The 26,794-nt window shown below is 54.3% G+C and overlaps 1 long non-coding RNA gene across 1 annotated transcript in view; it reads left to right on the top strand.

Moving 5' to 3' along the window:
* The first annotated feature begins 7,481 nt into the window (after positions 1-7,481).
* LOC138689998 (uncharacterized) overlaps positions 7,482-26,794 on the top strand; it is a 149,974-nt gene continuing 130,661 nt past the window's right edge. The window contains exon 1 of the long non-coding RNA XR_011328774.1: positions 7,482-7,565. This is a non-coding gene — a long non-coding RNA (uncharacterized lncRNA). The remainder of the gene's footprint in view (positions 7,566-26,794) is intronic.

The raw sequence follows: 26,794 nt of genomic DNA, 5'->3' as shown, positions 1-26,794 counted from the left end.
ACTCCTTTGCAGCTGCAGGAGAAGGCTTATTCATAGACATGGATGCACATGGCACAGGCTGTTCCAGAATAGCCACAGCTGTTCAAAGCTTTCCATCTCCTGGATTGGTGGTTTTCAGGAGCAGCTCCTGGGTGCTGTGGCAGTACATTCCCCCCCTGCCCCGTCCCCCCCCCATCCTGCCAGCAGGAAACAAAACTTCTCTGGGAAGGGAGAAGGGGAAGGAAACCCTGGAGGCTGCAGGTTGAAATTTGAACTGGCCGATGGAGATGTGCCAGGTACACCAAGGTGACCCTCCTGGCCAACAGAATTCAATGACCACAGGTCAGATTCGACAGGGGGATGAATGGGGTCCCGCCGGAGGACACGTGGGAATCAGTCCTCCTGGGAGCAGCGGGTCTGCAGTCGGGGACTCCCCCTCGGGTCGGGGCACTGCCCGAGGTAACTCCTCGAGGGAGAGAGCCCTCAGCTTTTAGGGGAGTGACATGCACGTTTTGAGCCATCACTTTAAATCTTGGGGATTCTTAAGTCGGCCGTGTAGCATTAATTCTCTTTACATCATTGAGCCTGTGGTTTTATAAAATGTTACCGGACTTCTAGCTAACTTTTGCAGAAGAATAAATCTGAGTTTTAACACCTGTAGGATTTGGTTAGTCGTGCATCCATAGCAGTGCTGTTGCACGAGGCTAGCGATAGCTCTCTTTCATGTAGGTAATTCAGGTTTCATCCTTTGTCCCCACAGGCCCAGCGGCACAGAAAGCCACAGCGGGCTGTGTTTGAGCAACCTGCTCCGCTGGACTCGTGGCAAACGTCCGCATCCCTGCTCTTCTGTTTTCCGCATAGGGTCCTGGTCAACAAAACGAGCTGTTTTCCCTGGAAATGACCATCGTGGCTAAAGACAGACTCCTCTTTGTGGACAACAGCCCAGCGGTGGGAATGTCTCTGGCACACATGCTGTGCCAGCTTGCAAGCCCCAGGAGAGTGGAATTGAGGCAGGTCCAACAGGAAGAAAATCTGCAATTTTCACTGAAAGAGCGGAGCGACCACCAGCACTGAAGAGCCGTTCATCTCCTGCCGAAAGCCACACGGACATGAAATGTGTGGTGAGCTTAGGCAGGAATACTCCTGCCCGTGGAGCAGCACACTTGGTTATTACGGCTTTATCACACTTGAGTGATAAGGCTTTATCATTGGCTTTCCTGCAGTGCTGACCGCTGTGGCTGCTGCCTGTTCTTTCCTGCCATGCTGGCTGCACCCGCCTGTGGGGCTGTCCTTGGGAAGGGCACCAGAGCTGAGAAACCCCCTGGGAGAGGGGCGGGGAGAAGCTCTTCTCCAGAGATTTGCCAGAAGCTCTCCAGAGCATCCCTTTTCCAGCCCATGAGATGCTCTGTGTGACAAGGGAAGGTGCCCCTTGGTCCAATGGATGAGGCCCTGCAGGGCTCCCATCAGGGTCCTTTGACCTACCCATCTTCCAGCCACCAGTCCAGAGGCCGGGGGTCTCGTGGAGGTCCCCGGACATATTTATTCCCTAGCCCCAGTCAAGGTCTCATGCCTCGGTATGTGCTTGCAGGGCATGTGTCTTTCCCGCTGGCAAGGGCTGAATTCCAATTAAATGCCTCTGGGCAATCTGAAGCTAAGGAAACCTTTTTCTATGGGTGACGTTGCTTTGCAGTCCATGTGTGTGATTCACCTCCCGCATGGGAGCTGATCTAGTTTGGAAACCGACCCCTCTCTCTGTGGGCAGCTCCACTTCCCTGTGCAGTTTCCTTTGGCTTCTCCAGTCTGATGATCTCCACTATCATCTTCTACCTGTCCTACAGTAAGTGTCTCTATCCCAGCTATTACAGAGCCGAGGGGAAGGACCACCTCCCTCCACCTGCTGGCAGTGCCCCTTGCCTTGGGCTTCACCGCTGGCTCCTGGCCTCCAACGAGGCTTGGTGCCGCCGGTCACCCCTCTCTGGGACCAGATGCTCAGCCGGTTTTCCACCCAGTGCACTGCTTGTCAGCCCACGTGCTCTTTGCTTTCTGCCAGTCCTCGGGCACATCTCCCTTTTGTATTGGCCTCGCAAGCCCATCAGCCAGCTCCCTCGGCAGTTGAGGGTGCACCCCGTCGGGGCTTGTGCATCTCCACTTTGCTTACAGGTTGCCTAATCTCCTCCTCTGCCGCCTGATGATCTCACCAGATTTTCTCGCACCAAGGGTACCTCTCCTCTGCTCCAGCCTTTCGCCTGGGTCTCCAGGGCCCGGGACGTCTGAAGGCTGCTCTCGCTAGGACCATCATGGCCCAGGAGGACTGGCAGATCCTAGAGCAGCCCGAAGGACTGGCACGGCCTGGCGAAGGCCAGGAGAGTTTGAAGAGGGAGCAAAATCAGTCCCGAGATGCGACCCTATGACGAGCTTACTCATTCAGTTTCTTCCTAGTAGCTTGCATGGGGCTCTGTTTTGCATTTGCACTGGGAACAGTGTTGCTACGGCAGGGCTGCCTGAGCTCCTGCTGAGCAGTGCCTGCACAGCCTCGGGGGCTTTTCTGCTCTCTGACTGCCCCTCCAGCGAGCAGGCTGGGGGTGCACAAGGCTCTGGGAGGGGACACAGCCGGGACAGCTGACCCCCACGGACCAGAGGGACATCCCGCAGCCCACGCCGCTGTGCTCGGCAATAAAACTGGGGGTGGGGGTGGAGGTTGGCGGGGGCTGCCCTTGCTGAGCATCGGTCGGCTGGTGGAGAGCAAATGCATTCCTCTGCAGCACTTGTTTTTCACGGGTTTTAGTTTCCCTTCCCTTTCTAGGTTCGTTTTAAAAAAAAATTTAAAAATTACGATTTTTAGTTTAAATATGAAACTGCCTTTACCTGAACCCGTGAGTTTTCTCCCTTTCGCCCTCCCGATTCTCCCCTGCCATCCCCCTGGGGGGCAGGGAGCGAGCGGCTGTGTGGTGCTCAGCCACCGGCCAGGCTTAAACCACCACAACCTGTGAGCAAAAGAGTTACCTACCAACGGACGGGGAGAGCGCTCATCCTTCCTCCTCCCTCAGGGCACGGGCGTCCCCTGTGTCACACCGGGGCGCACAAAAGCCTCAGCAGTCCGGCTGCTGTTGGAGCCGCTTCCAAAGCTTTTTGGGGCGAGCTGACGCATTCCTAGCGCCCAGCACGGCGGTTGGGTTTATACCGTTGCCATGAGTGAGGGGATTCTGCAGAAACTGCCCGGCACTCGCTGTGCAAGGGTGACGGCCGCAGGGAGCAGCAAGCTGCAGGTGATGGTGGCTGCATAAGGACCTTCAGCCCTTCCTGGCCACCGTGTCTGCCTACGTCTTGCCCTCGCTCGGAGCTCATGGGGCTGCTCCTCCGAGATGGCCCAAACGCACCAGGACGTGGTCCTGGGCAACCTGCTCTAAGGGACCCTGCTTGAGCAGAGGGCTTGGACAACCTCCACAGCTCCCTTCCAACCTCCACCCTCCTGTGCAACTCTGTGCCTTGCTTTCACTCCTAAAGCACCTGAGCTCAGCCCTCATGCCCGCCGGCAAGGATGCTGGGACAAGGCACGATCCCAAACTCCTCCCCGAGGGGTCATCCCCAAACAGCAGCTCCCCGCTCCAGAACAGCTGATGGCGGACACACTCAGAAGAGAGAAAATATTGTTTTATTGGGAACATCAACTGCGGTGGGGGGGCAGCAGTCACAGTGGTTCAGCCAGTGAGAACGAATCAGAACCTGCAACGACAGGGTCGGAAAGCCCTGATAAACCCCTAAAGGCAGGAAGAGGCAGGGTTTGGTTGCCCTCTCTTTGGGGAACACCGTTGACGAGGAATTGTTCATAGCCCAGAAGAGAGTGAGCTATGGCTGGCATTGCCGAGGGGAGGGCTCTGGCGCCTTATCCCCATGGGGAATGCCCTTAGAGAGCTGTGTGCGCGCAGAGATGCACAGGGCCCCTGTGCCACGCAGCAGGGCTCGATGGGGAGCCCCTGGGGAGCGGCCACGGGGTTCTTGCCAGACCCTGCGCAGCACCACCGCTCACGGGTTCAGGTAAAGGCAGCGCCATAATTAAATTAAAAATCATAAATTAAAAAAAAATCAAAACCAACTGTCACGACCCAGAATGGACAGACCAGGGAGTCCTGTTCAATTCAAAATTCCCTCCAGCTAAGTTGAGGTGAAACGACACCAAATGATCAGTTAAAGGTTTTATTTATGACAGAAGCAAACGGAACTGGGGAGGCGTGGTAGTAGGTGGCAGGGTTTCGCACAACAGGAATTAGCATCAGACTACTTCTGTAAACCGTGTAACCATATACATCAGTGCAGGGAATAAGGAGATCCCTCCCGTTGAGTCACGAGGTTCGGAGCAGACCCCCTTGCTTTCCAGACTCCTCCTCAGAGAAGGGTCTAGGGGCGGCTGGATCCACTCTTAGTCTCAGACTTGGTCAACGGTTTATATCTTGAAACGGATGAGGTGTAGGGATTGTAGAGAGAAGGAGACAGAGAGAGAGAAAGGAAGAGAGAAAGATTTCACTGGTCCTGGGTCCAGCGTTGGTTCACTCAGCCGAGGGGTCCAGTCCCGGTGGGCTTGTGCACCCGGGGCTTCAGTTTGTGCCCTTTTATCATCCTGGCCCCTCCTTCGGGCCGGCACCCAAACTCCTCAGGCTAATGAGCAGTTTGTGAGCCTTTGGGTTTGGGGGTCCTTTGTGGAGTAACTTCTCCTTCCCTGCAGACATGGCCATTGTTTGATCTTTGTATCAGAACAGGGAGCTGCGCACCCTCCAGCACACCCCCCCCTCCTGTTGCTGATGTCTGAGCTGATGGGCTTTTCACCTTGGTTCCTTGCTGTGCAGGGTTTGTCTTTAAGCAGAACTTGTCCCACCACAATGTTTGAGACATTAACTCTTTCAGTCTCTCACACCACCCTGTGGCTCAGACATTGTCTATACCACCTTTGTGGATTCTCCACAGTCTTCTCCCAGGCTGGTGATTTCTATATAAAGAAAGGAGAAAGCAAGAAAAGGTGAGAGAGAGAGCGAGAACATGTATAAAACTTCAAACGGTACAAAACAGTATGAACTTTGAACAGTATAACAGTATAACAATTGTAAAGCCAACCATTAACAACAAAAAATCCACATAACTACATGAGTCCACTGCTAACAAGCCATTTTCCCCACCCGGTGAGTCCCAAGGATGTTAGGAGAGAGGTCAGCAACGATCCTCTGTTAAGCCAGTCTCTAGGTTGCATCGCTTGGAAAAGTTCTCCAGCCTTGTCTGTAACTTCTCTCATCTTCTTTCGCGCTTCTTCTGAGGAGGTAGTTGTGTTGTCTATGGTGAGACAGCATTCTCCATTGGTGAAATTTAACATCCCAGGTACCCCATGTTCTTTTAACAACATCACAAGATTCAAGGTTCCCTCCTCAGGGAAGAAGATAAATCTTTAGTAGCCATTAAAGGCCCCCTGGAAGTGTTGTTCCAGGAGCAATGTGGGTTTCACAAGTTTGGTGATATTTAGATTAATGAGGCCAAATTGAATTCCTTTGTAGAAACACCTTGATTGGTGTCATTCCAGAGGTGCATGAAACCTTGAATCAGATTCCAAGCTAAATCTGGAGAATCTTTTCCCTGTCCTCCATTGGAAAGGCTCAGGATGAGGGAAAAGGCTCCCCAAAGCATCTTTCCCTATAACAGACAAAAATTACAAATAACAATAAGCTGATAACACAAATAACAATTACTATAGTTAGGACTAGCATGGGTCCCTTGTTGTCTTTCTCCATTTCTCTTTGGTTCTACAAAATGCAGGTATAAAACATACATAGATTAAAATGAGAGTATTATCCATCACATGTGGATTTGCTGGTCTTTTCCATGTATCAGCAGCTGCCTATGAAGAGGTGTTCAGTGGAGTTTTAAGGGTAAAGCCACCTCTCCCACTGTTGGGAGGTCCACCAGTATGATTTTGATTCCTTTACCCCATCAGAGTCTGCACCCACATTTTCTAAGTGATCTGGGAGCAGGTTTCATCGAATTGCTCTCTTAATACTCTTTCCCACTCCAGAGCCTCAGTCAAAGCAGTGTGTAGTCTCTGGTTAGTCACTCGCTCAGTGGTGAGTTGGTCAGAAGGGCTCCTTATCTCATTTTCTGATTGCTCCTGCAAAGCTTTCACAAAGTCTTGAAGGGATTTAATCACCTTCCCTTCTGCTTGTCAGGTTATGCATTTGTCCTGTTGTGCTGCCACCAAAGTGGCTCCTAAAACTCCATAAACCAACGCCTTCCCTTTTCCTTGCTTCAACCTTTGTTCTTTAGCCAAAAGGAGAATTCTGTCTGCTACAGCTTGCAGATCATGCCAATTTTTACCAGCCCAAGTCATACCAAGGGGAGAGGGTCAAGCATTGTAGCCCTCTAATACCTTCAGGAGAGGGGTACAGTCTACAGTCTGACCTCCCAGGGAGGCCATAATGAACACATAAGTAGTAGTTCTCTGAGGATTATCTCTACAGTGGGATCTCCCAGGGAGACCGCAACAAAATCAGATCAAGTCCCCTGAGGACTGTCTCTACACTCGGACCTCGCAGGGAGACTGCAACAAAATCAGATTATTAAGTCCTCTGAGGACTATTTCGCCTTGTGTATGACTCCTCTCAGAGAGGGGTCACAGTAAGGACCTGGTCCCAATGACCGCTTTAGCAACACTGAGGGAATCCTCCCGACTACGCCAAAAAAATGTCACGACCCAGACTGGACAGACCAGGGAGTCGTTTTTAATTCGAATTTCCCTTGGGCTAAATTAAGGTGAAACACCATCAAAGGATCAGTTAAAGATGTTATTTATGACAGAAGCAAACGGAACTGGGGAGGCGTGGTAGTAGGTGGCAGGGTTTCTCACAACACGACTTGGCATAAGACTACTTCTGTAAACCGTGTAACCATATACATCAGTGCAGGGAATAAGGAGACCCCCTCCTGTTGAGTCACGAGGTTCAGAGCAGACCCCTGTCGTCATTTAACCCCAGCCAGCAACTAAGCACCACGCAGCCGCTCACTCATTCTTCCCCCCCCCCAACCCACTGGGGCGGGAGAGAAAATCGGGAAAAAAAGTAAAGCTTGTGGGTTGAGATAAGAACGGTTTAATGGAACAGAAAAGAAGAAACTAATAATGATAATGATAACACTAATGAAATGACAACAGCAATAATACAAGGATTGGAATGTACAAATGATGCGCAGTGCAAATGCTCACCACCCACCAATTGACACCCAGTTCATCCCCCAGCGGTGATCCCCAGCCCCCACTCCCCCCAGTTCCTATACTAGATGGGACGTCACACGGTATGGAATACCCTGTTGACCAGTTGGGGTCAGCTGCCCTGGTGCTGTCCTGTGCCAACTTCTTGTGCCCCTCCAGCTTTCTCACTGGCTGGGCATGAGCAGCTGAAAAATCCTTGACTTTAGACTAAACACTACTGAGCAACAACTGAAAACATCAGTGTTATCAACATTCTTCGCATACTGAACTCAAAACATAGCACTGTACCAGCTACTAGGAAGACAATTAACTACATCCCAGCTGAAATCAGGACAGCATGGCACAGGTAGAGTCTTCTGCTGGTACCAAGTAGAGGCAGAATGTCAGGCAAAGTGGCTCATTGAATGGGAATGATCTAGGGAAATTTACTTGGCTGTTACAAGCCCCATTGCTCTACAAGTTGAATCTTTTTTCTCTAGTCCTTTCTTTTTTGGAAAGGGGTGGCGGGAGGGGCATGGATAATTTATCTTCATACCTACAAAAACACGCATTGTAGCAGTCAAGGTAGAATAGGCCTTTCTCATGTACCTTTTCTTTTCTGAACAGGGTGAGTTCAATCTGCTGGTCAATAGCCCACTGAGTTCAATAGACACCTTGGATTTTTACCTTTTGACTCAAGAGCTAGATGCAACCTCCTGTCATGGGTGTTAGCACGACTAATGCAGTAATCTGTGATCTTCTCCCTAATAATCTAGGCTACATACTACCTAATGCTCTGTGCAAGAGTACAACCTGAGTTACACATGACATCAGCACTGTGAAGAGCTGTGACATTCAAATGAGAAATGAGACCTATTTTGAGCAACTTTTAATAGCTTGCAGGAACAACAAAGGGGAAGCACTGTGTATAAATAATGCAAAAACCCAACGTGGGTTTTCCCCCTAAATTTCTGAACCTGCTGTGACAAGGGATGTCCTAGGCACCCCCTGGGCTGCACTATGGGGGACCTGTTCACATTCACTGGGATCTGGGAGATGGGGCAGAGCGGACCCTCCGGCAGCTTGCAGGTGGCACAGAACCGGGAGGAGAGGCTCATGCGCCGGAGGGTCCTGCTGTCAACCCAGGGGATCTTGACCGGCTGGAGAAAGGGGCTGACGGGAACCTCCTGTAGTTCCCCAAGGGGAAGAGCAAAGTCCTGGAGACCTGGGGACGAAGAAGCCCTTGCGCCAGTAAATGCTGGGGGACACCCAGCTGGAAAGCAGCTGTGCAGACACCTGGGGTGATGGTGGACGCCAAGTGGACCGATTTTGAGCCAGAAAAGTGCCCCTGGGGCAAAGGCGGCTCACTGCCTCCTGGGCTGCAGTAGGCAAAGCGTTGGCAAGAGGTGGAGGGAGACGGTCCTTCCCCTCTGCTGGGTCCGTCCAGCCCGCCCGGGGCTCTCCAGTGCCAGGCAGAGACGGCCATACTGGAGAGAACTCTCACCCCAGTGCCCCTCCCACTTTCCGTTGGGCTCAGAATGTTGGTCCGTTGGGCTCGGAATGTTGGTCAGTTGGAGCCCACAGCCACCAGAGACAGCAGCACGGAGCTGTGCTGGCACGCAGGAGCGCCGGGAGGAGGCAGGATCTGGCCGAGCAGCACCTCGCCGGCACCGGCACCTCGCCTCCCATCCCCGCTGTCGCCGACTGGCCCGCGTCCTTGGTCCACGGCGAGGGTCCTCCTCTCCCGGGCAGGATGGGCCAGGCCAACTGCTGCTGCGGCTCCAGGTGGGCTCTCCCTGTGCCTCGGGGACACGCGGGCACGGCCGGGACCCGTGGCGGGGGCCTTGATTCTCATGCCCGCCGCTCTCTGCTCTGCAGGGAGGCTCTCACCGACGCCGAGCCGGTGCTGAGCGCGGACGTGCGGCTGACCCGGGGCCGCAAGAGGAGCGAGAGACGCCTTCTCCTCCTCCAGGAGGAAGTGGTGATCGCCAAGTTGCAGTAAGACCCTCAGAGCCCAGCTGCCTTTCCCCCATCCCTGGCCCTGGCACCAGGGCAGGGACACCCCGGCACCAGCCCCAGGCCCCGGGACCGTGGTGCTGGATGCACCCATCGATGTCCGTCCCAAGGGCAGGTGGGGGACGGGGCTCTGCCCGGGGGGACCCCCAGGAGGCCACCTCCAGCTCACCACCTGCCTCTCCTCTCTGCAGACGTGGCACCGCCCTGCGCCCACAGCTCCGCCTGGCCCTGGACCAGCTGTGGGTGCTGAGCGGCGGAAAGGAGGCGGCGGGGGAGGAAAAAGGGGAGGAGGAAGGCAGCGATGAGGAGAGGACCTCCATCATCCTCATCTGGCCCACCGGCTCCTGCGTTGCCGCTTTCGGGTGAGTCGTGGTGCCACGTCCCATGGCCGGGCAGGAGAGGTTCCCAACCGTGCCCACGCCATCCTGTGAACGGCCTCTGCCCTGCGTGCAGAGCCTGGGCAGGGAGCGAGAAGCACGCCAGCAGGGAGGGATGGGGGCATTGCCAGGTCCTGCATCCCCTGGTGCCCTTTGGGTCCCCAGAAGAGAAGGGCAAAAGCAGCTGCTCTGGCAGGACACGGGGAGCCAGGGCTTGGGCAGCGTCTTTGTCCTGCCCCACAGGGCTTCGTCCTGCCCCTGTGTCCTTCCTTCCCCACGGGCTGGGGGGCAGCGGGGCCTGACGCTGGTTCTCCTCTCTTTCTGCAGCTCCCAGGCACTGAAGGAGCTGTGGGTGGGCACACTGCTGGGGTAAGCCGGGGGGGATGCTCCAGGCACAGCCGGATGGGGGAACACAGCTCCCCAGCTGGGGAGAGGTGCCTTTGCGGCTGCGGGCAGCTCTCGGGCAGAGCTGCCTCACAGGAGAGAAGGGGCAGCTTGGGGCTCAGCCAGCTCTCTCCCTGTCCCTTGCCGGTGCACAGGACACCAGGAGGACACCGCGTGACCCGTCTCCCCTCCCTCAGACCCCTGGAGAAGGAGCTGAGCCGCCGCCACGCCGTGAGTGTCTCTCCGGTCTGGGCTCTGTCCCCGAGCCCTGGTCCCCCAGCCGAGCAGCAGAGGCATCGCTGCTCACCTTCCTCCGCTCCTTCTCTCTTGCCCAGTGGAGGACATTCAGCGCCAGGAGCCTGGAGAGGCTGATGGAGGACCAGGCAGAGGTGAGAAGGGCTGCCTTTCACCCGCCTCTGGCTGTGCCGGCGTCTGCGGCCAGCGGGGTGAGCTTGTAAGGCAGAGATGGAGGGAGGGAGCGTCCCGCGGTGCCACTCGGGGAGCGTAGAGGGTTGGGGAGCCACCAGGAATACCAGCACATCCTCGCTGGCGGCACTGGGGGGAAACCTGCCGTGTGGAGCAGAGAGCCCGGGAGGGCAGAGGGTCCCAGCTCTGCCGCGCTCAGGCTGCTGGTGCCGGTTGGCAGCTCGCCGGTGGCCCTTTCTGCTGCGGGGCTGCTCTCTAAGCACAGCCTGCTTCTTGCAGGATCGTCCCAAGCAAGGGCCACCGACAGCCCCGTCTATCAAAGCCGGGGGACTTTGCCGCTCACCAGGTGAGTTGTGGAAAGAAACGCATTGTCCTGCAAATGGTTGAGCTGTGCTCGCTTGTCCCTTGAGTGTCGCCACGCAGGTGCGGCACCCCAAGGGAGGACGTCACCTGGACGAGCAAGGACACCCGCTGGGCAGCAGCCGCTGGACGTGGTTCTGCAGGGACCCAGAGCCTCTCCTGCTGCCCACAGCTTGGAGGAGGGCAGGGCGAGGGCTGGGACAGGTTGTCCCGGTGGCATGCCAGCTCTCAGGAGCCTCCCAGCTGGAGCAGCTGAGCTGGAGCTGTGGTTCCAGCTGCTGGCTCCCTGCCCATCCTGCTGCACCGCTCAGCACTGTGCTGCAGGCATGGCAGGCTCCGGGAGTGCTGGCCCGGCTGTCTCCATTGACACGCTCTTGCTCCGTTTTCCTTTTCAGAAGGAGGGAACAGCATCAGCAGCAGGAGGAGGAGGAGGAGGATGGGGCTGCCCTGGCCCTTTGCTCTGCAGAGGACCCCGACCGCTGCCCAGGCGCCAGGGCAGGCGGGCTCCGGCTGCAGCAGGGCGCTCTTTGGCCAGCCCCTGGCAGCCCTCTGCGGGGAGGACGGCTCCCTGCCCCAGCCCATCCAGGTAAGCCAGCCTGGGCAGGGGGTCCCCAGCCCTCCCTCCGGCTGCTCCAGAGGGGAGGTGGGTGTCCCTGGGAGCTCCGGCGATGGGGGATTGGGCCCTTCACCCCCAGAAGACGCTTCTGGTGCCAGCCTCCTTTGCGGGGGGAAAGGAGCAGGATCTGGGGCAGTGCTTTGGTCTCTGCTGTTGGAAGGCAGCTTCTCAGCCAAGCAACTGTCCTCCTGCCCCTCCTGCAGGAGATGCTGGCAGTCCTGCACAAGGAAGGACCGTCGACAGAAGGGATATTCCGAAGAGCTGCCGGCGGGACAGAGTTTCGTGAGCTGCGGGAGGCCCTGGACCACGGTGCAGATGTCGACCTGGGCAGCCAGCCTGTGCTGCTGCTGGCCGTCATCTTGAAGGTGAGCGCTTCTGACCTGCAGCTGGAAGAGCTCCTGCCTGGCCTGGAGTGTTCAGGGGCTCACCTGGAGCCCCTGGCATTGCGGGACTTCCTCCGAAGCATCCCCGCCAAGCTCCTCGTGACAGACCTCTACGAGGACTGGATGGCAGCGATGCAGAAGAGCGGCAAGGAGGAGAAGGTTGAAGAGCTGAAAGCGTAAGTGTGGGCAGCAGCCTGCCTGTTGAGGAGGGACTGGTAGAGGCCTGGGACTTGCCTGAAAAGGGACGGTCTCCTTAAAAAGCTGTGTCTTCTGACAGCTTGCTTTTGCTGGGGTGGGCTTAGATTTCGGAGGAAAGGGCATGGACAGGGAGCCTTCCCTTGCCTGGGCTTGGGTGAAATGAGGAGCTGGGAAGCAAGGCCGTGCTGCCTTCCTGAAGCGCAGGAGCACTGACCGCTGGCTGAGAGCACCCGGAAAGCTGCGCCACCCACCTGTGTTGGGCAAGCTTTGGGGACGGCTGTGGGCAACATCTTCTCTATTAACGTTGAGTTCCTGTTCCCTCAGGGTGGCCGAGAAGTTGCCTGGAGCCAATCTCCTCCTCCTCAAGCGGCTGCTGGCCCTCCTCCAGCACATCGGCCACAACGCCGCCAGCAGCAGAATGACCGCCAGCAACCTGGCCATCTGCCTTGGGCCAAATCTGCTGAGCCCACCTCACGAGGACCTGCTCCCCCTCGAGGCCATGCTGGCGGTGACTGAGAAGGTGCGCTGTACTGAGCAGCCGGCTGCAGCCTTGCCGGCCCATCCGAGCTTGGCTGCTCAGAGGTCCCTGGCTGCCTCCTCTCTTGAGCAAATGCCGGTGGGGTGGCTGCCTGCAAGAGCAGCCCCAGAACCACAGCCGCCTGCGCAGAGGCAAGGGTCGGGAGTGGGAAAGGCTGCGTGATACATTTCCAGGCACCTGGGTTGAGCCCGAGGGTTTGATGTGTGCAGGTGAACGTGCTGGTGGAATTCATGACTGACAACTGCAGGGAACTCTTTGGGGAGCAGACAACTGACCTTTCCTGTTCAGCAGCCGAGGAGTCCTCGGCAGCCCCCACAGAGAGCTGCGGAGGTAAGAGGCAGGACTGAGGGTTGTCAGAGGCTGGGGCTTGGGACGCCAGAAACCTCAGCACCGTTTCTGGCAGGGCTGGGCCTGGAGTGTTGTCCTCTCAGCCCCGCTTGTCCCGTGGCCTCTCTTTGGCCACTGCTTCTTGGGGCATGAACGGTTTGCTCTGCAAGATGTGCTGAAGCCTGCAGACAGGGCATCGGAGGTCTGAAAACTTAAGTGGTGTAGGGCTTTGGGTGGGTTTTGCTTTAGTGGTTGTTTACTTCCAACAAGTCGCTTTGCTGCACATGCTTTTGCTCTCCAGAACTGCACTTGGAAGAGCAAAGTGTGCCAGCAGTTACAGCAGACACCAAACATCAGACAGAAGCCTCGCTGCATGCACCCCCCTCTCTGCTCGGTGTCCTCAGAGAAGCTGGGGGAGCTATGGTGGTGGAGTCTGAAAGAGGAGAGGTATGTCAGGTCCCCAAACGCTGTGACAGTGTGTCTGGTGTAAGAGGGGAGTTTCTGATGAGGCCGAGACGCTGCTGTGCCTCTTCCTGGCAGTAGAGCTGGTGTGTGTTTGGGTTATTCCTCCACCTGCTGGGAAGATCCCTAGCAAGGAAAACTGGCAAGGTTGTTTCTCAAATGCACTTGGCATGTGCTTTGACAAACAAAATGCCTGCAAATCACCTACAAATAGACAGAGGGGAGTAGCTGTCAACTTCAGCGGGGTTTTGCTCAGGTCCGACTTTGTCGGTGCTTCTCCAAGTCTATTTGGGGGGGCGGGGGGACTGTGCGAAATGCGGATGATGCAAACCAGCCAAAGGGATCTCCTCTGGAGAGCTAGATTAGCAGTTTGGCAAAGAGTTGCTTACTGTTCCAGGCCGTCTCTTGCCACCTGCTAACTCTGACATTTCTGTTGTAGGCTTTGCCTCCAGCCACCCCCGAGAGCGCGGCAGAGCCCGTGGTGCGCCCAGAAGAGCTGGCAAACCTGTCGGAGGAAAGACGGTAAAACGAGCTCACTTTGGTTAACATCAGAACCGACTCCAGTGGGTCGTGCCTTCCCCTACCTCATACCGCTGTGCGATGAAAAGGTTTGCAGGCTCTCCCCAGGACAAGGAGAAAAAGAAAAACCGAAAGAGAAAGCAGGCCTGGGGAGAGGAGAGTGACAGACACGCAGAAAAGAGGAGGAGGAAGAGAGAAAACGTTTTTGGGGACGGACCGGTGAAAAGATGCAGGAAGGTCCAGCAGGTCAGGAAGCCCAGGTGCGTACCAGGCTCTGCTGCCCATCTTTCCCAACTCTCAGCGCTGCTCCAAGTCGGTCCAACCCACTGGCAAGGGATGGCGAGGGATGGTGCTGCGCAGGGCTTGGAAATAACTCTGTGGCCGCTCCCCAGGGGCTCCCCATCGAGCCCTGCTGCGTGGCACGGGGGCCCCGTGCATCTCTGCACGCGTGCAGGTCTCTAAGGGCATTACCCGTGGGGATAAGGCGCCAGAGCCATCCCCTAGTGGATGCCAGCCATAGCTCTCTCTTCTGGGCTATGAACAATTCCTCGTCAACGGTGTTCCCCAAAGAAAGGGGAACCAAATCCTGCCTATTCCTGCCTTTGTGGGTTTATCAGTGCTTTCTGACTCTGTCGTTGTAGGTGCTGTTTTCATGTCACTGCTGAACCCCTGTGACTCCTGGGCCCACCCCCCCACCGCAGTTGATGTTCACAATAAAAGGATCTTTTCTCTCTTCTGAGTGTGTCTGCCATAGGATATTCTGGACTAGGTAGATGGGGTTTTGTGATGAGTCCTCGGGGAGGAGTCTGGGATCTTGCCTTGTCCCAGCATCCTTTCCCGCAGGCATCGGGGCTGAGTTCAGGTGCTTGAGGAGTGAAACCAAAGCACAGACTCACACAGGAGGGTGGAGGTTGGAAGGGACCTGTAGAGTTCCTCTGGTCCAACCCGCCTGCTCAAGGAGGCCCACCTAGAGCAGGTTGCCCAGGACAATGTGCCCTTGGGTTTTGAACATCGCCAAGGACGGAGACTCCGCAAACTCCCTGGGCAACCCGTGCCAGTGTTTGACCAGCCGGACAGGAAAAAGTTGTTTTCTCATGTGCAGCTGGAGCATATCATGTGTTTTAATTTGTGCCTGTTGCTGCTGGTGCTCTCAGTGGGCACTCTTGAGAAGAGCCTGGCTCCCTCATCTTCATTCCCTCCCAGCAGGGATAGATAGATAGATAGATAGATAAGATACGCACCCCCCCTCCCCAGGCTTTCTCTTGTCCCCACTGAAGTGTGCCAGCTTAAAAGCAACCAGGGAGAAGGCGGCTTCCTTGAGGCTCCTTGTTTTGCAGAGGGCAGAAGAGCCCCAAGTGACCTGGAGACATGGAGGTCCATGAGGTTCCCCTGCCAAGCTGGCCCAGGGAAGAGAGGCGGAGGGCTGGAGGGCACAGCTGGACTCCTGCTCCTGCAACAGCAGGGACTCGCTGGCCAGAAATGGCCCCGAGGACCCCGGCAAGGGGCTGTGCTCAGTGCTGCAGAGGAAGGCGAACCCCCCCGGGACCTGTGCCAATCTGCCCGGGGGAAAAAACTCCTTCCTGAGCCCAGCCCTGGTGGCCCGAGCAGGGTCCGGGGAGCTCCTGCGGGGGAGCGCGTTTGGGGTCGGCAGCCAGGGACCTTTTCCAGCCTGTTTGGTGCAGAGGCACGGGTGGGCGTGGGGCATCAGTCCCGGGAGAGCCGTCGCTGACTCCTCTTTCCCGGGAAGGGCAGGTCGCTCTCGCCGTGTCTCTGTCCTGCGCCCACCCGGGTTTCTTTGTCCTGCCAGCTGCTGCCCAGCGAGGAGGGTTCGGCTGAGCTCAGCAGGGATGTCCCGGGACCCGCCGAAGGAGAGCTCCTGCTTGGTCAGCATCCTGACCGCTTCGCCTTGGGGGGGGCTCCGCCGCTGTGCCGAGCTCCGCCGAGCCGAGCCAAGCACAGCGAAGCCGAGCCGAATGGAGCCGAACTGAGCCGAGCCGAGCGCAGCCAAGCACGCCGAAGCCGAGCCGAAGCCGAGCGAAGCTTTGCCGAGCGGAGCCGAGCTTTGCCGAGTCGTACCGAGCCGAAGCCGAGCGGAGCTTTCCCGAGCGGAGCCGAGCTTTGCCGAGCTGTACCGAGCCGAGCCGAGCCGAGCGGAGGCGGGCGGGCGCAGCGCCATGGGCGGGCAGGGCGGGCAGCGCTGCCTGCGGGCGCGGTGCGGCTCCTCCAGCCGCAGGTGATGGTGGGCAGGAGCCGGCCCCTCGGCACCGCGCACCGGGCGCTGCAGCTCCTCGTCCGGGGGAGCGCGGGCGCGGAGACCTCCTGCCCACGGCAGGGGCGGGCGGGCAGATGGAGAGGGACACTGCCAGGGGCCGGGGAGCGGCCCGGGGGGCCCCGCGTCTCTGGCAGCGATTGCCCCGGTGGCAAGGAGACCGACGCGAAGGGACCGAGCCCGTGGCAAGGAGACCGACGCGAAGGGACCGAGGTACAGGCCAACTGCTCTGATGCTTCGGGCTCACGCTGGAACCCAAAGCGCTCCAAGCCCCCAAATGCCGCTGCCTCTGCAGCGCAGCAGCAGCAGCAGCAGCAGCCAGTGCAGAGCAGCGTGGGGAGCTGGAGCAGAGGGAGGGGGCGCCCGGGCCGGGCTCGGCTCATCTCGGCTGGGCTCGGCTCATCTCGGCTGGGCTCGGTTCCCTTCGGCCGGGCTCGGCTCGGCTCATCTCGGCTGGGCTCGGCTCATCTCGGCACGGTTCGGCTCACGTCGTTTCGGCGGCCCTCGGCTCCGCTCGGCTCGGTTCGGCTCATCTCGTTTGGGCTCGGCTCCGCTCCGGCCGCAGCCCCGGCCCGGCCCCGCCTGAGGCAAGGGCGGGCGGCGGGCGCGGCGGGGCCGGTGGCCGTGGCGGGGGCTCCTCCCCGTCCGTGGAGCGGTGGGCTGCCCGGCGGGCGCCAGCGCCGGGGCTGCCCGGGGGCCTCGCAGGCCGGCAGCGGGGCTGAGGCGGCGGCGGTGGCGGCATCTCCCCTCGCGGCAGGCCGGGGCGCCGGGTCCCGGCCTTCCCCCCGCAGGCCCGGCCAGCCCCGGCCCCTCCCTGCCGCCCCCGGGGCTGCGGGGGCAGCAGGGGACTGCCTGCCGCTGGTGGCTGTCCGGCGGAGGCCGGCGGGCACCGCGGAGACGTGCGGCTGTGGAGAGAAAGGAGTTTCTGCCGGCTGTCCCCGCAGGGACCCGCAGCCGCCGGGGGTGTCCCTCACAGCCTGGCGTCGGTGGCGGGCTGCGACGCAGTCCTGCCCGGGCGTTCTTGGCAGCCCCCGGGGCAAGAGGCCTGTCAAGCTTCAGGGAGGTCGGCAGCGGCGTTTCCAGAGCCGTCGCGTGCCGTTGGCTCTCCTGCTTCCTTCCCTAGGCTGGGAGAAAGGAGGACGTCCTCGAAAGCAGGTACCTGTCGGTTGCCTGAAACCAGGTTTCTGGTGTCTGCGGGTTGAGAACTGGGCAGCTCCACAAAGCGGTGCACTGGCTTGCACACCTGAGGCAGGGATGACAAGGGAGGAACTGGGAACAGTTTTCTAGCTGCCTCCCAGCCTGTTCCTCTGAGTCGGCTGATGACTGCTGCCTCTGGGCTTGAGGCAAAGATCTCTGTCTGTGGCTTTCACAGAACCACTGAGGTTCTCGGGACCTTTGATATCATCGAGTGCAAGCCCTCCTGCTCAAGCAGGGTCACCCAGAGCAGGTTGCCCAGGACGTGTCCCCTCAGGTTTTGAGTGGGCTACAAGGGTGGAGAGGCCACAACTTCTGTAGGCAAGCGGTTGCAGTGCTCGACCACAGTTGCTGTCAGAAAGTTTTTTCTTGTGTTCAGCTTTAATTTCGTGTTTTGCGGTTTGTGCCCTTTGCCTCTTGTCCCGCCATAAGGCGCTGCTGAGGAGAGCCCGGCTCCCTCTTCTTCATTCCCTCCCCTCAGGTGTACGTTGATAAGAGCCCCCGAGCCTTCTCCAGGCTGAACAGTGCCAGCTCTCCCAGCCTCTCCGCATACGAAGAGCGCTCCAGTCCCTTCATCCTCTTTGTGGCCCTTTGCTGGGCTCACCCCAGTGAGTCCCAGTCTTGTCCTGGGGAGCCTAGTCTGGACGGAGCACACAGACTGGCCTCAGCAGCCCTGAGCAGAGGGGAAGGATCACCTCCCTTGAGCTGCTGGCAAAACTCTTCCTAACGCAGCTCAGGGTGTTGTTGGCCGTCTTCAGCGCGAGGGTGCAATGCTGGCTCGTGGTGGCTGACTTCAAGCTTAGTTCTGGATTACCTTTCAGAGGCAGGCCCATTATTATAGTCTGGCAGGCTTCTTTCTTTCAGGGAGCGTAGCTTTTAAAAACAGAAGATTCATGTCCGTACTTAATATTCACAAGTATGTGGCAGAGAGTCCCAGATCCAGCGTTGTGGTCGGAAGTGTTTATGCTCACCTTTCCCCTTCCACGGCGACGTACAGACCATGTCAAATCATCTCCCTTGTTGCCTTATATTCTACCCAATTCCCAATACCCAATTTCATGCAGAGATTATAATGGGAGAAGTCTGGAGCCAGTTCTTTTCCTGCTCATCCAGATGTAGTCCTTTCATTCCCCACCCCCCATCAGTTTCTAGTCACAATAAAACTGCTGGACATGAGTGAAGAATGAGACCAGGATCCAGAATGCTTTCTAATCTCTTTTAGCCAAGGTGTGAGTTGTAGATTCATAAAATACAAGGCCAGAAAGGGCTATTTCATGGTCCAGTCTGGCAGTTCTCTCTTAGTCCTGTGTCTTGCCCCAGCAGTTACGCTATTCCAGAAAAGATTAAAACAGTTAATAATTCTACAGTGTATTCTTGATTGCAAAATTAAACCAGTCAGGCATCAACTTCAAGCCTTCTGTCATATTTTTGCGATTACTCTGTTAGACTGAAGAGCCGAGCATTCAGCCTGAGCATTCCCCCACCCTGGGAAGGAGTTTGCCTGCTGTAGTCAGACCACTTCTTGATCTTTTTTTTCTTTTTGGACAAGCTCTTTTGCTCGTAAGTCCTCGTGGGGCATTTGGATTTGGGTTTTCTTGGGGTGCTACTGAGTGTTGAGCTATCGGAATCTCCAGGTGATGCTGATCAGCTCCAAGAGCACTATTTTGTGTGTGAAGCCAGGACTGGTTTTCCCCACGTGCACTACTTTGTACCTCTCTGCCATTTTATTGCTCCACGACCGAGTCTTGTAAGATCTTTCTATGGTTCTTTGCTACCTGCCTTTCTCCTTGTGTCAGTAATCTTGTAGGATTTGCAAGCTTTCTCACCTTGCTGCTCATGCCCCTTTCCCTGTCACGTCACGCTGTTTTTCTCTTTAACTGCTTGTTGGGCTTACTAGAAAAGCAGAAAGCCTAATACTGGAGTGAGTGCCTATTGTCATTTTTTAAATGAGACTTTGAAACATGCGTACAAATACAGATTAAGGGTATCTATCTTGTTGGCTTAGAGGGAGGTACTAAAACCCTGCTTTCTAATGAAGTACTTGAGCAGCCATTTACAAGATTGCTTCCTTTTTGTGACTTTTTGGTAAACTCAGTTCTTACCTGTTTGACTTATTTTTAGAACTGGAGCCGAGCGTGTTTGCCATACGAGTAAAGCAAAGCATGGATTTGAAACGGTAAGCTACAGAATATTCAGAGACAACAGCATCTGTTTAGTCCTAGGTTCTTAAAGTGGCAAGCATAAAAATGCCTTCAGGTAACTTTTTTTCCCTTTTCACCTGCACCACCTGCATGGAGACATTTGTGATTCCTGCTCATCAGACTTAGCCACGGGATGAGTTTTACCGGGAACCAACGCAGGCTTTTCTGACCGCGAAGCTACAAGCTCTAGGGGTGAGCATAGCCTCTCGGAGCTGAACCTGAAGGTTGCCCTGCCTTGTCCTCAAGAGACTCCAGTCCTCTTTTACCTCACATGCTCCTTTGTGCAGAACTCCATGAAGGGCCAACAGTGGGTGCTGACACCTTGAAACTGGCTTCGGTGCGAGTACTTGCCACTCCTCAGCAGTGTCCTTTCTCTGTGCAGATGGCCTTGCTGGCATCTCCCTCGTCTTGAAACAGTGTCATGTTTTTTTCTCGCTATGTCATCAGAAGGCAGATTTACGACAGGATTGTTCCCGAGGGATTGGCAGTTGCTTTCTAAACCCACTGTTCTCCAGAGACCTTGTCAGGAGGGCAAGATTCTTTCTCTTGTAGCCCACAAGCTAAAAGGCTGCTCTGACAGAGCTGCTGTTAGGCACACCCTTTAGGTAAGAGGGTCTTCCCTCACCCCCCTGTTCTCCTCCTCCTGGCTGTTGCCCATGCTCCCAGTGCATTTCATCCATTTTCTGGATCCTGATAGCCATTCTGCATTTAGTTCAAACGCCTGCCGTGCTATTGCCTTCCTGGCCGCCTTCCCTCTCCAGCTCTTTGGAGAGAGTCTTTTCCGAGGAGGCAAACTTATTCCTCTTGGGGTTGTCCACAAAGGAAGTTGCCTGGTGGTATAAAAGGAACAGCTTCTTCTCCCGCTGTTCCTTGGGAGGTGAACAGTTGCATCAGATGCCCAGGTTTCTGCGTGTTTCTGCATGATGACGTGCTGCCCCCATTTCAGAAACCTTTTGGACCTCTCCACAACTGGCTGAGCCTTTACGCAAATATCGTCCGTGGGCTTGCTGCCTGCTGGCCAGGGCATGCTGCCTGCTTGCTGCTGTAGGACTGGTTTCAAAGGGCCAGTCTCAGCATAATTGCTCTGCAGGGATCCCCTGCATATACAGTAGCCTGCAATTTCAGGTGCTGCTAGTTGCATGGTTACCTTCAGCCTGCACAGGTAAACTCCTGTATTGAAAGAGCCCTCACCTTGTTGTAAGCCCAAAACTTTCTTTCAGAAGAGGGGTTTTTGACAGGTTTGTTGGATTTTCAGGGTAGGAAGGACACTGTCCTCAGGAGCCTTCAGTACAGAACTTCTCTAAAACAAGCAGGCTGATTTGTCTCCAAAACCTGTATCCCTTTTTTTCTCTTCAGCTTACCTTTGCAGGATTAGTGACAGGTCTCTCTACACATGCCCTTTCTGGCTTCTTTCCTCAGGTGCTCCAAACACTCTGTTGGTGGGATAAGGGTCATCCTCTGAAAGATGCTTTTTTTTATTCCCTGCTTTGCTATAATCGCTGTCCCCAGAATGCCTCTGCTCCTTGTACGGTGGCTGAATTTCCCAAACATTAGGGTCCTTGGAAGCTGGAGCTCCGGATTAGCATGTTGGACCCTGAGAAATGATGTGGTAGGTGGCAGACATCACCGTAACCTCCTACTGTGTTAAGTGATGTGGGAGGACAGGTCCTGAGCTCTTTCCAGGTAATCTGGCACTATGATGAGTGAATCATCAAGTCGGCAAATACCAGTTCAGGTATTTGAAGAACCTTCTCCAGAAGAGATGCTTGTGCCACCATGACTCGTACCTGCAATTTGCACTAGTCAGGGCACTGTTACACTGAGAGGGAGCTCCAGACACAAACTGGTGTCTTTATGAATACCAGACCAGATGTCAGGAGCACCGCATGGAAACCTGAGCAGATGACCTCTCCCTCGTGTGCTTTTTTAGGAGATCAGAGCCAGGTGCTTCTGTGACATGCCTTCCATTTGGTTTGCTATCCATTTGTTTTCTTCTGGTATTCAGAATGAGAAGAAAGATCAGGTTTAGAAAAAACCCATCTCAGTAGCACCTGTGCTTTCTCAGGATTCTTCTGGTCATTCCTCCAGGGCTCTTGTTCAGTGTATGAGCAGTGTATGACTTTGGATCCAAATCCAGCTGGTGTTTTAGAGTGCATCTCGAAAAGGAAAGGCTCTTGTTAAAACATGAAGGAAATCTGTCTGCTTAGTACGCGTAGGACTGACTTTACAGCATTGGCACTCAATTCAGAAGGAGGAGCGTGGAAGTGCCGTAGTCGCATGGCTGTTGAATAGATTGCATTTTCAGCTCTCATCCAAATGCCTTGCAGGCCTGCGATTTTGACAGGAGGCTGTCTGGTCAGGATGATTGGAGTTGAGCCTGTGCATCTTTCTGCTTACCAAGAGCACCAGTAGAAGTCCAAGGAAGAAAGAACTGGGAGACGCTCAGCCTGTCGCTGCAGATAATTTTCCTACCTTAGTTAATGCTCTGAGACTAAACTGCAAAGATCTCTGGCCATCTAAAGTTTGGAATTTCAGGTGAACCTGAGCTTAGTGCAAGAGAAGCACCATCAGGGAGGGATCTATTCTTCTCTTCTCTTATCTCTGTGACAAAGTTGTTTCACTTTCTCCTAAAGAAGCTTCCATGGTGGTTTTGTTGTTTGTGGTCCTTTGTATTGCCGATAGCCTTGCGAATGGGTATTCCTGGCTCACCTCTTGCTTCTGGCACTTTTCACTTTTGTCCCTGCCCTGTTACTCTGCTTCCTATGAGTGTGTCTTAGCAGGGCTGATGTCTAGGGGCCTGTATTGTCCAGCGGCTGTTATTTCCCACGGCACCTCTGTCGATGTTTTTTAAAATCTCTGTCTGTGCCATAGCTGGTGTTCCTCTTTCACTATCTGCTATATTAAAGTCTAGTCAATGAATTCCAGCTTTATGTTAGGCCTGGGAATGTCCTGAGGAGGGAGGGGCAGAAAGATATTGGTGAAGAAGGTCCTCATAGTAGCAGGAAAGAAAATAAAGTCACAGAACAAGAGAGCAGACCCTGCCTTGTAGTTCTGCAAGCAAGCAAGCAAAGAAACAAAGATCTCCTGTAGAATAGAATTTTACATGGTGTGAAAGTTCTTGGGTTCCTTTTCCTTTCAGAATTCCTCCAAAGAAGATGAGCGTGAGTTTAGTCCAGCATCCCTTACTGTGGGCTGTAACCGGGTGAGTTTGTGTAAGTAAGGAATTCCTGGCTTGTTTCATTCGAATTGGTCATATGAAGTCAAAAGCTACAAGGATGACGTTGGTAATAGTTTTCCTTTGAAAGTGGCGTTTGGTATTTTCTAGCACGTGAGACTAGGAATTAGAACCACCGAAGAGCAGTAGGTCAGCAATGATTTTGTCTGTAAGCAATTCCCACCCACAGAGCCAGGCTACGTAGCTCTTTCAGAGCTGGGCTGTGAGATGGGAGCCTACCTCCAAACCAGTCTGCACTGCGATTGCTTTGAAAGCTCCCAGGCGTGATGTCAGTCAGAGTCTGGACCGACCTCTCGGTTTCAGGGTCTGCCGTTGGGTGTGCAGGGAGCGTGGAGAGAGCGAGCTTGTGTTTTTGTTCTTGCTGCTGTTTCTGACAGGGGCGCCTGTGGGATCTACCCTTGAACAAAGAACAGGAACCGGTCAGGCTGAGGGTGCGGTGCAGCTCCTGCAGCAACTGGACCAAATGGTAAACAAAGGAAACGTGGAGTCAGAAGGAAGAGGTCTGTCCAGGTTCTGGAGAAGGTACGAATACTGCAGCTACGAGCAGATGCAGTCCTGGCTCTGTCCGAGCCTGTGCCTGATTCTGGCAGTTCAGGTGATTCTACGTTCTCTTGAAGAATGGGTCCCTCTTTTCTGTGGTTAAACAAAAAAGTCTGCCAAGGCAAAGGAGCATTCAGGGGTGTCCTTTTGTCTTGTGGTAAGGTGCAGCATTGCCAGGAAATGTTCCTCTTCTGGGCTGTCTTTGGGGAAAAAACTCCTCATGGGGGACGGGGGGGCTTGAGGGGTGGGGGGGTGTTACTGACCTCAGTCACAGCCCTCATAGGATGTGGCTTTTATCAGCTGCGGAGTGCCATCTTCAGCCCGGTTTCTAAAGGACTTTTACACACTCCCCCTTCTCGAGGGGCCTTCCTGGGAGGGACCTTCAGTCCCCTTAAGGCAAGTATGGCCTTTATTTGGCCGCTTAGCAACTGTGGCCTTTGTAACTTTGACTCCCAAAGACACCATTTTAAACCAAAGTGAAAGTAGCCCCCCCCACCAACAGTTGCTGGGCACTGCTGTCTAAAGGAGCGCTCTAAAGCTGTCGAAACAAGAGTGGTCTGTTCACTGCACAGCCCATGTTGAACGTTGGCAGTAACTTTGATAGGTGGGTTAGTTTTGGAAGGAATAAAACTCCTTGTTAATCCTAATGTATGCCAGTCCCCTTAACTATTGAGACTAGACCGTTGCGGCACAGGTTGTTCTTTATGTTTCCTCTACTTTTTTGGTCTTCCTCTGTATTATTTTGTGCTGGGGATGTGTCTTTCTGGTGGACAGAAATTACCTTGTTACAATTCTCAGAGAAGTACTTCTCTGCAGAGAAGAAGAAATAATGTGGGTTTTGTTGTTGTTTCCCCAGCATAATCTTCTCGCCACTACAGCATCTCTTTGTTGGAAAGAACTGACCTGGAAGTACTAATGGTTGTGGAAAGGTAAACTTGTAGCATGAATGTCGGGTTGTATTGTTTCTTTTGTAATTCAGCTTTACACATTGCTTGTCTCCGCTATTAAATGCTTTAAAATGAAATTCTACTTTGTTTACATTTTCAAATTAACATACTGAAGATGTTGGGTTAGAATGTCTTTTTCTTCACAACCTAGAGGTTTTGGAAAAAAAGAGCGACAAGCTTTACGATGTTGATCCTTGAGTGTCATAAATCGGGAATTTTACATTTGAAAATCATTGTATGAGACTCTAATAAAACAAGCATCAGCTTGGCACTGTGTGTTATTTTAATCAGTCTTACCCTGGCAGAAAACACTCCTTCCCTCCAAGAAGAAGAAGAAGTAGAGGTTTCTAGTCTTGGATGGACTGCTGCCCTATGCTTCACAGCATTAAAAAGGTCAAAATTGGTGAAAATGTTTTGGATTAGATTTTACCACTCTGCTACAAGTGGTGTAATTATTTATGCCTTTGATAGGTAGTGGGATGAGGCTGGGAGTTAAGATTTCAGGTGTGCCTAGGGCATGCTCAGGCAGCTTTTTGCCATCACGCTAGCGCATTTGCAATAAACCATCATTCTTCAGCCCTCTCCTGAGCTGAGGCACCGTCAGCACCTACACGCACAATGCTGGTCTAACACATAACACTGTGTTACTGGTTGTTACTTTAGCAGTAGCAACGTGTGGCCGTCTGACGAGGTAACGTGTCTGGCAGAATGAGGCGATGTTCTAAAAGAGTCAGATGATAATGCAGCACGGGGTCTGTTTGGCTTGTTCCCACTGTGGTGCACGGATTATCCACCCTATATGCCTCTGTATTCATTTCCAGACTCCCATCAGCAGTGAAAGAATGCTTTCCCTCCAAGAAGAAATGGGGTTGAGAAGCTGGTTCCATTTACGGCGTTCTCCTCAGTCCTGTCCCACAAACCGTGGTAAAGGCGGAGTGCACCAGGGTTCGGTCCCTTCTGCTGGGGGGCTGTACAATGAGATGGACAGCGGTGAGGACCAGGGAATGGCTAGAGAGTTGACCAGATGGAGAACAAGCCATAAATAAGGGAAGATATCCATGAGTTGATCTTCTTTAGCACTGGTTCTGTCAGGAGCAGGAGGATGTCCCGCTTCCCTGATCTTAGATGCAGCTGCATAAGAAAGGGCCTTTACCCTGCAAGAGCTGGGCTGGCTGAGGCTACAACCTACACACAAAGACATTTTGATGTCTCAGTCCGGAAAATGCCATTACAGAATTACGGGCAAGATGCGCATCCGTTTTGGAAAATCATTTTAGACGATAAAGAACATGGGTTAATGAAATCTAAACAAAAATGGTTTTTATTTTAACTGGGATAGGCATTCTTTTAACTTTGAGAAAGCACCTTGTTCTTTAAAGCCGTGGCCGCCTTCTGAAAGGAAAGGGAAAGGTACTTAAAGAAGAACAAGCAGAAACAAGCAAGCTCTTCCCTCTCTTCCCCTTGGCATCCCATAAACCCTGGAAAAAGCCACATGCTTGCATCTGTTGTCCTAAAAGCGGATTTGGTACACGGTGTGCAAGAGAACAAGCTCACACAGGCGGGAGAGATACTGTTTTATTGTGCGCAGGGTGCTCCGTGGACTTTGCACAAATCAAGCAGGCCGGATTCATCAGCTGTGTCCCTTTTATACAGTAACAATTGCATCTAATTTATTAAACTACTCCTACCTAATACATATTCAAACTATCTGATGCATGTGCGTAGCATTGTGTAACCCTGACGCATCGGATGCCTTCTCCGCACGTGCGGGGGTCTCGGCTGGCCTTTGGTGGTCTTTTGAGGAGGTATCCCCTCCTCGCTTTGACCGCTCAGTCGCTCTGTATCGGGTCAGCGCTCCATTTTCCTGCCAAGAGGGACGCGCCATCCATGAGGAAGAGCAGAAAGGATCAGCACTGGTGCTCCAGGTGAGGCACCGTTAAACAGGAAGGCTAGAAAAGATCAGACTGATCTTGGCTAACTGACTAAATTTAAACCAGGACTCTCTAACCTACCACAGGGTTTTCTGTGTCTGACATCACTTCCAGCGGCACCTGGGCTCGTGGCACCGGTGCCGTATTGCTGGCACTGGTGACTGTGGACCTTGATGCTCCTAGCTGCTGAAGTCAGCGTGATCAGGCCGGAGAGCTCGTGGGTGAGGGAAGTCGGAACTGGGAAAGGCTTTGTAATGAACGGGTTAACTTTGTTCATGAAATCGAGAAGGGTGAAGAGACATATTGAAAGTTAACATATGCCTTGTGTAAATAATAAAAACTTGCTTAAGTGATGCGTGAAGGTCACGTGTCACGGGAGGAAAGCAATGGCTATAACTTACTAGATAAGGGGGGAGGAAAGCAATGGCTATAACTTACTAGATAAGGGGAGAAAAGCAATGGCTATAACTTACTAGATAAGGAAAGGAAGGACAACAGCTGCAATTAACAAAGACTGTATTTCTCCACATCACAAGACATTCTAAATCAAAGGATACTCATCCTTGAGAAAATTTACCGAATCTACATAGAAACAGACCTGCACAAATGAGGAAAGAAGAAGCAGGACAAGGCGGAGACTTACAAGAAAGGGGATACATGAAATGTATATAAG

Source organism: Haliaeetus albicilla, chromosome 19 (assembly GCF_947461875.1).
Source record: "Haliaeetus albicilla chromosome 19, bHalAlb1.1, whole genome shotgun sequence".
Lineage (NCBI taxonomy): Eukaryota > Metazoa > Chordata > Aves > Accipitriformes > Accipitridae > Haliaeetus > Haliaeetus albicilla.
The sequence above is the reverse complement of the archived record's forward strand: the minus strand, read 5'-3'. Positions and strand labels throughout refer to the sequence as shown.